The 14,320-nt window shown below is 40.1% G+C and overlaps 2 protein-coding genes across 3 annotated transcripts in view; one reads left to right on the top strand and one right to left on the bottom strand.

The window, feature by feature from the left end:
- Positions 1-14,320, bottom strand: part of CMSS1 (cms1 ribosomal small subunit homolog) — a 371,215-nt gene that overhangs the window by 340,518 nt on the left and 16,377 nt on the right. The gene's annotated exons all lie outside the window — the stretch shown is intronic.
- The window catches only part of FILIP1L (filamin A interacting protein 1 like), a 102,022-nt gene that overhangs the window by 83,786 nt on the left and 3,916 nt on the right, over positions 1-14,320 (top strand). The gene's annotated exons all lie outside the window — the stretch shown is intronic.

The following is a 14,320-nucleotide window of genomic DNA, read 5'->3' as shown; positions in this document are numbered from 1 at the left end:
TGTCTGCAACCAAATCTGGAACCAGCCACTGTGACATAAACTCCTCAACACTCTGCTTCAAAGCAAAAGAAAAAAAAGAAAATGTCATTCTTGTTTCTTACCTATGTGGTTCCCAAAATAGTCTGAATTACTTAATGTAGGTGCTACCTACCCTGCTCATAAAGGGCCTGTATTCAGAAGCTTATAGGTTTTTTTTTTTTTAACTTTTACAGTTTTTTTTTTAAACAAGCACATAAAAGCCAAAGATAGTTATGACATAAGTTATAGAAAAGGCATATTTAAAAAAAATGCAGTATATTAGTTGAAAGAAGTAATATAGTGTGAATTTCTTCTGTGATTATTATGCCATTTACAATATAGATGAGAAAAGCTCAGCCAAATCATCCTAGAAATTTTGATATCTGCTTCACGGGACTCCCTGGGGATAATCTATACTTCTGAGCAGAGAACAATAGCTTTCAGGGAACATTTTAACTTACAAGTATGGTCCCCAAGTCACATTCCAAAAAGACGATTTCAGACCAAGTAGCTTATTGCCATTTCCCTTTTTCTAACCTCATAACTGTTAATTTAGTGTGGTTAATTTTATTGCCAGTTATTGATTTTAAATACAATTCATTTAGACATCCAGGCAAACTGTGAAGATCTTTAAGAGTAGAAAAAAAGCTTTCACAATCATCCTCCTTTCCCCTGCAAAATCAATTTCATGATGGTAAAGCAAGGATTTGTTGACAGAAACACTTCCATGGTGACGAACTGCAACACCAACGCTATGGGCTTGCATCATCATTAAATAAATTTGGATGAAAGCTGAGGCTGCTGATGAATGAGAAAGCTTCTGTTTAAACACATTTATCTTAGGAATCAGCAGTGACCCAACTGTATTACAAAATACAAGATGGTCTAAATGTTTATTAAAACTATTTTTAAGTCACCTTGGGCCAGAACTCTAGAAGGAATGGCCAACTTAATTTTAGCTCTTTCAAAACAATGATAATGCTGCTGCTTCATGAGATCCTTTTCTAGTTACTGAGAGCGGGTACATGTAATATTTTGGAAGGCATCAATCAACTAGTCATAAAATTATGAACAATGGAAATCACAAAGAATTTAAGAACAAAGTCTTCCCAACTTTGTCACATAATGACATAAACAAAACACATGCTTGGGTGGCACTGGGGGAAACAGATAAAGAGGCAGAGATAACCAGCCAAGGGATTCCCATCACCCCAGGTTCCTCTCGGCTGCTCCAAGTGCTGGTGGGGGATGAGAGGAGGGTAGAAATCCATTCTTGGCACACTTGTAACTAATAGAGTTTGGGAGCCAAATTTGGGCTATTCATCAGCCCACCCATTTTGAAAGGGTTCAATTTCTTATGTGAGCCACAGCAATTCTCTATAATAAAGTTAACACCGTAAGTCCTGTGTTCTATTATTATAATGCACAAATTCTCATTTAATCATTTGTTCCAGATTTTAACTATATAGAGGCTTCCTAAGTAGTTAATCTAACATAACTGGAAATTCACCAAACCTTCTAGGAACACTTCTTTTTCAGAAGTACCTCTACTGGGAGGATTCCTTTAGTATAATAATTTGTATCAGCATCAAAATAAATTTTAGAAGACAGATTAATAACGTGTACATTATTACAAGTGTTACTAATTAAATATCATCATAGCAGCAGCATAATTTCTGCAAAACATCTTTTTTTCTATAGAATTACACCTAAAATGACACACTGTAGATATCTGGCCTTTAATTTTAAAAAGGTTTCTTATATTTTTTTGTGTGCATGTGAGAGAAGAGAGAGAGAGAGAGAGGAGATTGGAAGATTACAGAACTTCCTTTTTCATTAACATATAATCATAGAACTCCCCCAAAAACCAGGAAGGAAAGAGGAAGTGACACTGGAAAATCTTCAGAAATCTTCATATGAAATATGTGGGCGTGGAGGGTTGTATTCTTTGGTCCATGAGTGCTCACAGAAGACAGACTGTTTTTTCGTCTCTCTGAAAAACTCATACCAACCTTTCATTAGTCTAAGTCCTGGCTTCAGAACCAAGTTTCATTTTACTCACATTCCCACTAACTCTTTAACTCTTTAAATGGTAGAATCCTATCACAGATTTGAATGATTTTATCATGTTTTTTCTATTTAAAAGTAATGGCAAAAGTTTCCCCAAGAGGATGCCACTGCTCTCTAGGGGCACTGACAAAAATAAAATTGTCATCCTTACTAGAAGGACATTGTGCATTACTACACTTGAATCTTTACACATAAGAAAGAATCGCAATACTTGTTCAATCAAGATCATGATAAAATTACATACACTCTTTGTAAGGTCTCCACAACTATATTTTACAATGCTAAGACATTAGGCTTGGGGTCTTCATGACATCCATTTTTATTAGTCCATTTTTATACTGCTATAAAGAATACCTGAGACTGGGTAATTTATCAAGAAGAAAAGTTTTATTGACTCATAGTTCCTCATGGCTGGGGGAGGCCTCGGGAAACTTACAATCATGGCAGGAGGCAAAGCAAAGCCAAGACACATCTTACCAGGCAGCAAGAGAGCCAGAGACTGCACAGGGGAAACTGTCACTTTTAAACCATCAGGTCTCATGTGAACTCCCTTAGTATCACAAGAACAGCACGGGGAACAGCAGGGGAAACCGCCCCACGATCCAATCACCTCCTACCAGGTCCTTCCCTTGACACATGGGGATTACAGTTAGGAGATTTGAGTGAGGACACAGAGCCAAACCACATAACCCATAAAGGATAAAATTAGGGGAGCTGTGAGATGGTCATAGAAGGGATATTTTATCAAAAATGTTTAGAGATTTGTAGTCTATGGATTCCATGGTCTTTACTGGTTGAAGTAAAACTCTCAATAAAAACGTTTTAGTAGTTTCTTTGATTCTGAATATTTACAAAGTAAGTCTCTTTTAAAATATGTTAAACAAAGGCAGGGAAAGACCTTTAAATTAACCAACACTCTAGCTTTTTCCTATACCCTGGTTTCTGTTATTGTTCAGATTTTTTTCCTCCAGATAATCATTTTGCTTTGTAATCCCAAGAGAAAAGATAGTCAGGAAAAAATGCATGCCCCAAAACTCTTACAGATCAGCGTGTCTCAAAGTAAAATCCAAGATATCTGTATGAGAATCCCTTGATATTAAGTTCCACTCAGAGCTATCAAATCAGAACCTCTGGGGGCAGAGGTCCAGAAAGCTGCATTTTAACAAACTCTTCTGCTGGTTAGTTGTACCCTAAAACTGTACTTCAAATTTTGATCTTTTTCTGGGCTAGCAATATGCTGTAAGATACTCTCTCCCAGTGCTGGGTAGTGGCAGTGAGCTACAGCTCCCAGTCAGCCACACAATCATAGGGATAAACAACCAATACTGTACAGCAGCAGTTCCCAATTTGGCACAAGGGACTGTTTTCATGGAAGATAATTTTTCCATGGCCGGGGGGTTGGGTGGAAGGTTTCAGGATGAAACTGTCCACTCAGATCATTAGGCATTAGCTAGATTCTCAGAAGGGGTGCTCAGCCTAGATCCCTCGCATGTGCAGTTCACAATAGGGTTCGTGCTCCTATGAGAATCGAATGCCACTGGTTCTGACAGGAGGCAGAAGTCAGGTAATAATGCTCGTTTGCCTGCCACTCACCTTCTGCGTGCCACTCGGCTCCTAACGGGCCACGGACTGGTAGCAGTCCATGGCTTGTTTTTTAGGGGCCCCTGTTCTACAGTGTGCTGTGCTGCTGGACGATTCTGGCCAATTGTAGATTTATGAAAGTGTTCTCTGAGCATGTTTAAGGTGGGCTAGGCTAAGCTATGATATTCAGTAGGTTAGGTGTATTAAACATATTTTCAACTTTTAATATTTTCAACTCACAGTGGGTTTATGTGGTTTTAACCCTATCATAAGTCAAAAAGCATCTGTATTGACAAGCACTGGCAAATGTGTTCTGACCACAGTCCCTCTGTTTAAATTACACCTGTCCTAGGAAGCATGGCTATTCTACCCTCTAGTGGCTGGCATGACAAACAGAAGGCTTATTCTCCACGTTTTCTTTTTATTTAAAAGGAAAGCTCAATAAAAACTCCCATTTTATTGGGTGGGAAGATTCCCAGTTTTATAACTGTAGCAAAGCATAGATGCCTAAATCTTTGGCTGAGCTGCAGCAGGCTGTCTGACACCTACAAGGTCTGTTTCTCTCTCAGATCCCAGGCCCTCAACTTAACTCTGTAGCATTTTTTGGGAAGGGTCCAGAACACACATTAAATACAGCAGTTAGATGAACCAAAACAAAGGACTCCATTCAACTTATGGCACAGTGAAGCAAATACAAGAAAGAGCAAGGAAGACAAGTAGTTTGCTAAGGTTCTCAAACCTTAAACCCCACTTAAATTCATTTTACTTAAACTCCAAGCCCTTTCCTTTCCAGCAGATGGACCCTTTCCATTCCTCAAGGTACATCAAGAAGGGTAAAGCTTTTGGGCATTCAATACATCAGAGTAGGCATCCCCCAAAGGCAACACTGTAGGTTAAGGAATCTTGAGGGAGTCTAGCGAGTTAACTGGCCAACACCTCTAAGTACTTCATAATTTGATAATGAATTAACACCATTTACATGGGAGCACTTGCAAATCTGTCAACATTCCATCAGGTACCAGGTTTTACACTTAGAATGCTGCCATAAAAATGTATTCAGGAATAACCTTTGGCATTGCAGTCAGCCATCCCAGGGATAATCACTTGTGACATCATTTAAAATTTCATTGTCAAAACTGCTGATCAACAGAAATAAAACTTATCTTATTATTTGAGGCAATCTGTTTTGAAAAACTGAAACTAGTTTTCTTATTTTAGTGAGTTATTCTTCCTCCCCACAGCCAAACGGTCCTGGTATGATATTTGAGGGGCTACCTGAGACCATCTTTTTTTTTTTTTTTGCCTCTGTTTTTATTTATTTATTTCAATAGGTTTTGGGGGAACAAGTGGTGATTGGTTACATGAGTAAGTTCTTTAGTTGTGATTTCTGAGATTCTGGTACAATCATCACTTGCACTGTACCCAATGTGTAGTCTTTTATCCCTCACACCCCTCCCACTCTTTCCCCTGAGTCCCCAAAGTTCACTGTCTCATTCTTACGCCTCTGTGTCCTCATAGCTTAGCTCCCGCTTATGAGTGAGAATATACAATGTTTGGTTTTCCATTCCTGAGTTACTTCACTTAGAACAATGGTCTCCAATTCCATCCAAGTTGCTACGAATGCCATTATTTCATTCCTTTTCATGGCTGAGTAGTATTCCACCATGTATATATACCACATTTTCTATAGCCACTCATTGATTGATGGGCATTTGAGCTTGTTCCATATTTTTGCAATTGCGAATTGTGCTGCCATAAACATGCATGTGCAAATACCTTTTTCATATAATGACTTCTTTTCATCTGGATAGATACCCAGGAATGGGACTGCTGGATCAAATGATAGATCTACTTTTGGTTCTTTACGGAATCTCCACACTGTTTTCCATACTGGATGTACTAATAGTTTACATTCTCACCAACAGTGTAGAAGTGTTCCCCTTTCACCACATCCACGCCAACATCTATTATTTTTTAATTTTTTGATTATGACCATTCTTGCAGGAGTAAGGTGGTATCGCACTGTAGTTTTTTTTTTTTTTTTTGAGACGGAGTCTCGCTCTGTCGCCCAAGCTGGAGTGCAATGGCCGGATCTCAGCTCACTGCAAACTCCGCCTCCCGGGTTTACGCCATTCTCCTGCCTCAGCCTCCCGAGTAGCTGGGACTACAGGCGCCCGCCACCTCGCCCGGCTAGTTTTTTTTTTGTATATTTTTAGTAGAGACGGGGTTTCACCGGGTTAGCCAGGATGGTCTCGATCTCCTGACTTCGTGATCCGCCCGTCTCGGCCTCCCAAAGTGCTGGGATTACAGGCTTGAGCCACCGCGCCCGGCCCGCACTGTAGTTTTGATTAGCATTTTCCTGGTAATTAGTGATGTTGAGCATTTTTTTAATATATGTTTGCTATTTGTATATCTTCTTTTGAGAATTGTCTATTCATGTCCTTAGTCCGATTTTATGATAGGATTGTGCCTCTGTTTTGTTTAGCTCTTTAAAGGCTAGCCATGTTTGGACAACTACAATATACAAATATAAACCCTACAGACCTACAAAGCCTACACCTCGTCCTCAGCCATTCCTGAGGTTTTCGGATAGGTGGAGGGTAGGTTACTAATGAACATTCATGCCTGTGGTGGTTACAAGCTAAGACAGAGGGAATTGAGACTTCTCAGAAAGGATCTTTTAGAAAGGTCTGTAGAGGGAGTTATCTGCTGTTCTGGCAAAACGTAAAGGTGGTTGGTTGTCTAGACTCTTTTTCTGCCACAGACATAGTAGAAATGGAAAGCTCAGTTTATCTGAAAACTCTAGTTTATAATAGGATATCTTTGAAAGAGACAAAGGTACAAGGTATTAACACAAATATACATGTTCAAATGTGCACATGCTCTGGACCAATCTGTCAATCAAGTGAGTAGAAATGATCCTTATGCAACAAAACTTGTGTCTCAGTGACATGTACAGCATCTTAGTGTGCAATATGTTTTCTTCAAAGCATCACATGTACACAATCGATCAATCCACTGATCATGACACACTAAACTGTGTACCTCTTACTTGCCACTGGGGCAGATATTATGGAGATGAAAGATTCACTGCCCTTGAAGAGCTTATTAACCTGGGCAAGAAATGAAACAAGAAACAAGAGTATCAGACAACATTTAATCAAGTGGGAAACTGTCAATCTCTACCAATAAACTGGAGATTAAGGAAGGCTACAGTAGATTAACAAAGCTTCACAGAGGAAGACTCAGTTAAGTAAAGTGGTTAGGCGAAGGAGCACTGGAGGCAGGCAAATAGATCAGGCTCTGGTTTATGCCTTTTCTAGTCAGCTGTGGAGCCCTGGACAAGTCATTTAACCTTTGTGAAATAAGTGAATTGAACTTGGTGATCTTTAAGATCACATTTGGTTCTAACTTCCAGTGACTTCTGAATTTGAAATCTTGCCACCCTCCTTAAATCATTTAAAATTCCTTTTGGGAAATAAGGTCGGGGCATAAATAAGCCAACAACCTACATGAGTTTTTTCCTCCAGAAATTAAACTTCTTCCTCATTTTTTCACTTATAGGTGTCAAAACTATTAGATGTTTCTTTCTCTAGGATTCTATGAATTGGCTGGGCATGGTGGCTCATGCCTGTAATCCCAGCACTTTGGGAGGCCAAGGCGGACAGATCACGAGGTCAGGAGTTCAAGACCAGTCTGGCCAACATGGTGAAACCCCGTTTCTACTAAAAATACAAAAATTAGCCAGGCATGGTGGCAGGCACCTGTAATCCCAGCTACTTGGGAGGCTGAGGCAGGAGAATCACTTCAACCTGGGAGGCAGAGGTTGCAGTAAGCCGAGATTGTGCCACTGCGCTCCAGTCTGGGCAACAGAGCTTCACAGCTCTGTTGAGATTCTGTCTCAAAAAAAAAACCAGATTCTACAAATTAATTTTTTACCCCTAATCATATCAGCTTTTTCTCCCCATTAGAGCATTTTTTCAACTTCAGGACTATTAATGGTTTCAGCCCAGGAACTCTTTGTTGTGGGGAAGCAGGAGGTGTTTATGCACGGTATGATGTTTAGGAACACTCCTGGCTTCTACTTACACACCAGGTAGCATCCCCCAACTGCGATAATAATGTCTCCAGACATGGCTAAATGTTCCCTGGAGGGCAAAATTGCCCTCTGGTTAAAAATCACCACATTAAAGAGATGGACCAAGTGACTCTATAAGCCAGTTCCACTCTTACATAACTTACTGTGGGAAAAATTTGACAACTCATATGAAAACTCATGTCTGGTGTCTAGAGATGAGAACCTTGAATCTGACTAAACATAAGCCTCAAAGCAACTTTAAAAACCTATACTGAAGAGTTTTGTTGCATAATTGTTTCCACTTACTTGACAGACTGGCCCAAGAGCATGTTCATACTTGAACATTTATATTTGCATTATTACAGTATTTTGTACTTCTGTCTCTTTCAAAGATACCTGAATTCTAAACTAGAATTTTCAGTTCAACTAGAGCTTTCCATTTCTCATATGCCCTTGGGAGAAATAAGAGTCTAGAAATCAACCACCCCGGCTTTAAATGGAGTTGGGGGAGAAGGGAATTGGTTTTCAGCAGGAATCCCAAGAACTGAAGAGATAACTCTCTACTGTTTAGACCTTTCTAAAAGGTCCTCTCTGAGAAGCTGCAATTCCCTCTGTATTATTAGCTTATAACCACCACAGGCATTAACGTCTTCTATTAGGATACAGGCTTCCTTCATTCCTCAACCATTCACCTACACGAATGAACCAACAAACATTTATGAAGCACGCAATACTACTCGTTGTTGTGCTAGGCAGCTATGCAGACATTCAAGTTTGGAATAAAAGGCAGGAGTTCAGGGGTAGCTTAAAAGGTAACTAAGAGCTCAACACAGAGAAGGAACTGTATAGACAGTAAGTACTACAGGAATTTAGAGGAAGAGCAGGTTACTCTCAGGTGGGATTTGGGGATCAGGCTTCAGAAACAGATGAGGATTGAGCAGGGGATGGAGGATGGGGAGGACTAGGATACAGAGAAGAAAGAAAGGTGTTCCAAAGGGGTGCCCACAATGTAAAGGTGTGGGGGCAGGCAGGAGGGCAGATAATCAACATTCAAGGAACAGTGAGCAGTGCAATATGGATGAAGTTGAGATGGTTGGGGCAGGGTAAGGCTTAAAGGGCACAGACTGGTTAGATTGTGAAGAACCATGAATACAGCACTAGGGAGTCTCTGTCTTCACAGAAGGCTTCTGCGTAGTGAGGTAACATTAAGAAAGAGAGGGCAAAAAACAAATCCATTATACAACATTATTTTATTATACAACAACCTTAGAAAGTGGGTATTATGATAACTTTAGAGATAAGTAGATTAAAACTCTGACACACAAGGAAAGCTGTTCCAGGTCATTCTGTTAGTATGTCACAAAACTGAGGAGTGAAAACAGGTCTGATTCTGTTGCCCCATTCTCTTTCCATGGCAACACACTGAGTTGCAAGGGGTTTTAAATTCATTGTAAGTTGAATTTGATCCTTTCCACTCTCTGTGGTGATAGACAGGTTGTCTAATGTTGCCTCCTTGTGCTACACCTCACAAATCTGCCACTTCAGCCAGAACACTCGGAATGTCCCTAAACATATGCAGGGCTTTCCCCTTTCTCCTCCCCACTTCTCTACATGGACACAATTTTCATCTCTTGTCAAGTGAAATAAGACCCGCACTGAAAGGTCTGTATCAATGCTCACCTCTTCTGAAACCTTCCATGATCACCACAGCCAATAGTGATTTGCCTCTCCTTCCAACTCCACCTGCCTCCCTGAAGCCACTGTTAGGGTGACAAGAGATAATGAATGTGAGAAGCCAAGCCCCACACAAATGGGCAGGCATGGGGAAGACTGACCTGGTGATGGCACTTGGGATAGGAGATGTGAGAAAGCAAGTCCAAAGAGAAGCTCATGTTCTCATTAGGACACTGTTCTCAGAACACAAAAGGTGCTAGTCAGTGCCCACTCTATCCTAAGGCAAGATTCTGTAAGCAAAGGGCACAAATGCCAAGCATGAAGAACATCAATATGTGCAGAGCAGGAGGTACCTGATCAGCCTCAGAGATGATGGGAGAGAAAAGCATCAGAAGTGAGTGAAAGTGATTCATGGAAGGAGCATCACAACCATTGCACACCTAAGCTTATAAGCAGGTGGCTGCCTTGACAATCCTGATAATGACCCAAGACTTTCAGAAAAGGCAATCAAGGGGTCAAGGTCCAGCCATTATAAAGACTAGCACCACCAACTTAGGCCACATTTGGTGTGATTCTGCCGTTGCAGAAACAGAAAATTTTCCCAGATGGTACACTCTAAATCTGGATTTCTATTTCTCAAGGAACACTGTGACTTAATAAGGAAAGACTGGCACTCTCAGAATCATTTTTTAGAAATAATCACTATGTATCTTCCCAGGTCAGAAGGAGAAGTGTTAGGGTTCAACCTTGTCAGTCTCCAAATTCAGGAGTACAAAACTGCAAACCAAGGAAGCATCCCAAGTAAAAGCTGCCATGGCAAAGGAAAGTTGTCAAATTGGCTCCTATGTCTCCCCTCACCATACAAGAATCTGCATCAACACAGACACTCTTCGAACAACTCAAAGTAATTCCTTAAAAATGCATTACTATCCTTTACAATTAGTGGTTTGGCTGTTTTGTTTTGTTTTGTTTTCCTCTCTTCTCTTTAACAAGAAAAAGCTATTATTTTTCTATTCTTATGCCTTTTCATAGTGTTCTTGCCTGAATTCACTATGCCTGAGATCAGTAATTTTTTAAGCTTTAGAAAACCACTGTTTTATATAAACAGGAGCTAACTAAAAACTGCAAGAGGTCCTCAAAAGTTCCATAACAGAAGAGACAGACAGTTATTCCTTTAGGACAACAGGGAGGAAATCAGTGAGTAGGGATCATCCTGAGAACAGCTCTCATAGTAATTTACATAAGCAGCCCATTTATTTCATATGAAATTTTCTGATTATAAGAGTAGGTATTAATTACAGAAACTGAAAAATATAAATGCGTCTGAGGCTGCTGATTATAGCTTCTAAGGACAATGAGAAGACTAGGGAGAACAACGGACGATTACTATTTTTTTAGGCCAAACTTATCAAATATGGTCCTATTCCAGGTTTTTCTCAGACTGCCAATAAGGAAGTAAATATGCTTTGGGGTGGCTATCCTGTCCTTACTGCATGGCTCTGTGCCACGAAGAGCAAACCCTTCTGAGAGTACAAGTTTAGGTAATCTGTCTGCTTGGATCAGACACAATGGCCGAGGGGCCAGCCAGGTTACTAGAAGAGAGGTGCAGGATTTCCTTTCCCCTAGCAAGCCAATCAGTCCCTGGATAATGGTTCAATCACCATGCACTGTTCAAGTAATGGGAAGAAATGCCTCCTTAGGTGGCTGTTCTCAGAACTAGTAACATTCTTATCAGTAAGATAAAGTGGCCTTGTGCAGAGGATGTGGGCACATGGGAGGATCCCACAAAATTCATCTCAGGCTCTGGGAAAGGGATGTAGAAGTACCTATGGTGGGAGAAGAAAAGAGCGGCAGTTGAGTGGGAATTACATTTCTCTCTCTGGCTGTCTCAGACACTTGAATAGTATCAACAATTTCTCTATCATGATCCTCAAAGCAACATCTTCAATATTTCAACTCTACCAAACAGTTCCACACGGAAGGCCCAACTATACACTTCAAACTTAGCAGGTGCCCATAACCCAATCTACTATCTTTCTTGAACTGTTTTTTGTCTCACCTCTAATGATGGTCCATCACCTTCCCCACTGCTCAGGTTCAACATCTGGGAACTATTCCCCACTTCTCTGCTTATCCTCCTCTCTGTCATAGTCTTTCTTTCTCTGTCCTCCCCGCTTATTTGTACCACTACTCCCCAAGTTCAGACTTTAGGACAGATGGTACTATAAGATAGTTAACCTACTACATTTAAATCCTCACCTCTATAATCCAGCCTTAAATACCATTCTGATCCTGGCAATTCTCCAGCCTCCCAGAAAATAGTACTTAAAATTGCTTAGTGCCCAAAGTCCAAACCTTCTACCATGGCCTTCATCTTTCGTTTCATCTCCCTTTGAAACTCTAGACATATCCCCACACCTTCACCAGGACAACATACTAACTATCCTCCCACATACTACTGGGCTTTCTTACCTTTGATCATGCTGGTTGTAGGGCTGAAATAGTCTTCTTCCTTTGTTCCTCATACTAAAATCCTACTCATCCCTCATGTGTCACTTCCTCTGGAAAATCTTTCTTACTTTTTAGTTTTCCACTGAGTTTCCAAAACTGCTGTCTGTAATTCTATTATTGCACATCATTCTGCCTCATAATTATTTGTTACCCCTCCTACACTATCATCTCAAAAGCAAGAATTAGTTATCATTTATTTTTTAACTCCTTATATCAGTGTTTCTTAAAATGCAGTCATTGACCACCTTCATCAGAAACACATATGACTTTGCAGAGTTTCACATTCCCAGACCTATTAATTCCCACTGCAGGGATTCTGCATCCTAACAGGCTCTCTGGGCATACAAAATTTAAGAACCACAGTCCTATACTATCCAGGACTTAAATAGTGCTCATAGTAGGTGCTCAACAAAGGTGCATATGGCTAATAAGGCACCTGGTAGCCATAGCTGGCCTGCATTTGTTCTTTTCACAGAATGTCAAGGCCAAAGGACTTTATAGGTGATCTAATAGAACTACTGCATTTTTCAAACAAAAGACATGAAAATAGGAAAGAACAGATAATGTCTCTAGGTGAACTCTAAAACAGAAAGATTCACAAGGGCCAGACAAAGTAGCGTAAGGAGAGTAAAGGACATGTGAGGGGGCCATTTCTGGGTCAAAGGTGGTTAGAAGTACAGCCCAGCAATCAGTGCTGCTTATTCAGCTGCCTTAATTCCTACCCTTAGTAACATATTGCCCATAAATAATTGGAGAGAGGATAGTTAAGAGATAAAGCAGGAAAACAAGAAAGGTAAAAACCATCAAAGAAGTTAGGATTATGACCAAGAAATAGGCATCTTAAGAAGTGATATAAGGAAAAAGACAAAGATGATGACGATGATGATCACAACAGGAACGACTAACACTTACCCGAAACTTTAGATGGGCCAGGGACTTTACTACACAATGTCTCTACTCCCCAAAGAAAACTTACAAGTAGGTATTTTAATCCCCAGATGAAGATTACAAATGAGGAAACTGAGGTTTACATGGGTAAAGTGTTTGCTCAAAGAGACACAGCAAGTTAGTGCCAAAACTAGAATGAAGAATGGCTCCACTGCTTGTGCTGTAGATACTACCCAAAGGCTGTTATAAGATGTAAGCCTGAGAATGACTAAAACAATTAAATGGGTGCAAATGAAGAAATGAGGAAGAAATAGGAGAGGGGAGGGAGGAAAGGATACAAAAAAAGAAAAGCTGAGGTAAAAGGAAAAAAGTTCACAGACGGATAAAAAGAGGACAAATGAGGAAGACAAGTATTAAAGGTTAGTATATTTTATTTTAACAAAGTATTGCTACATCTGATGCTTGGTCTGACACAAAGTGGGGGCAACGGGGTTTGGAGGGATTTTGAAAACTTTATTTCAATGTTTATTCTTGGATTGCCCCCACTGCCGAATGAATAATTTCCACAGAAAGAGAGATTGGGAGCTGACTAGGTACAACCACAAATCATGATACATTATAGAATAAAGGCACCTATTTACTCTAACCTTTGCATCAGATACTGGACAACTCTTTAATATAAACCACAGCAGTGGAACACTATTTAAAACCAAATGATCTCTCATAAGAGGCTAATGAGAATGAGCTAATCAAATCAAAGGGCTTCCCTTTGAAAGACCCTTTCCTGTATAAAGTGTAAAACTTGTACTGATAAGTTTTATTGTTTAATGGGGGAGCTCTGAGAAAATCAAGAGAAAAAAGCCAAAGCATCATTATGAAATTTTGGGCTAGCTGCCAGATTATCTCTTATTTCCATTCCACCACTCCCCATAAATTAGCAGTGATTTGTCAAATAATATAAAAGACAAAAGAAAAGAAGGCAATCATATTTCAAATATATTTTTCTTCAGTTTAGCACTTCCTCCTTTTCATCACCATATCCATCATCATTACTTATATACTTTCCCATTAAACACTGAGATAAAAACAAAACTACAAAAACACTGTCAATTCTGATAACACATGGCCTTGGCCAAGCATTCCACAGCTGAGTCCCCAAGGGAGTAAGCAGCCCTGAATCCAACCACCGTCCCACGCCACCTCAATTACCACATATCAAAATGACCAGAGGTCTCTGGGAGTCTTCAACTTCTCAACCTCTAGAGCTAAAGTGTGATGCAGTCCCTGGAGTCAGGACCACTCCTGAGAAAACACTGCTTTCTACACAACATGTTGCCAATACAGTTCAAAAAGTTCAAAGCACTTACAAAATTAATTTCATTTACAGAAAATGAAACATCCTGACTCCAGCCGTCTGAGATCTGATAGTTTCTCCATAAACGTTGATTTTGTTCTGGTACATTTGCGCTCCATGATAATGTGAAAGAACAAGAGAGTCGT

The sequence above is a fragment of the Chlorocebus sabaeus genome, chromosome 22 (genome assembly GCF_047675955.1).
Source record: "Chlorocebus sabaeus isolate Y175 chromosome 22, mChlSab1.0.hap1, whole genome shotgun sequence".
In the NCBI taxonomy this organism is placed as follows: Eukaryota; Metazoa; Chordata; class Mammalia; order Primates; family Cercopithecidae; genus Chlorocebus; species Chlorocebus sabaeus.
The sequence above is the reverse complement of the archived record's forward strand: the minus strand, read 5'-3'. Positions and strand labels throughout refer to the sequence as shown.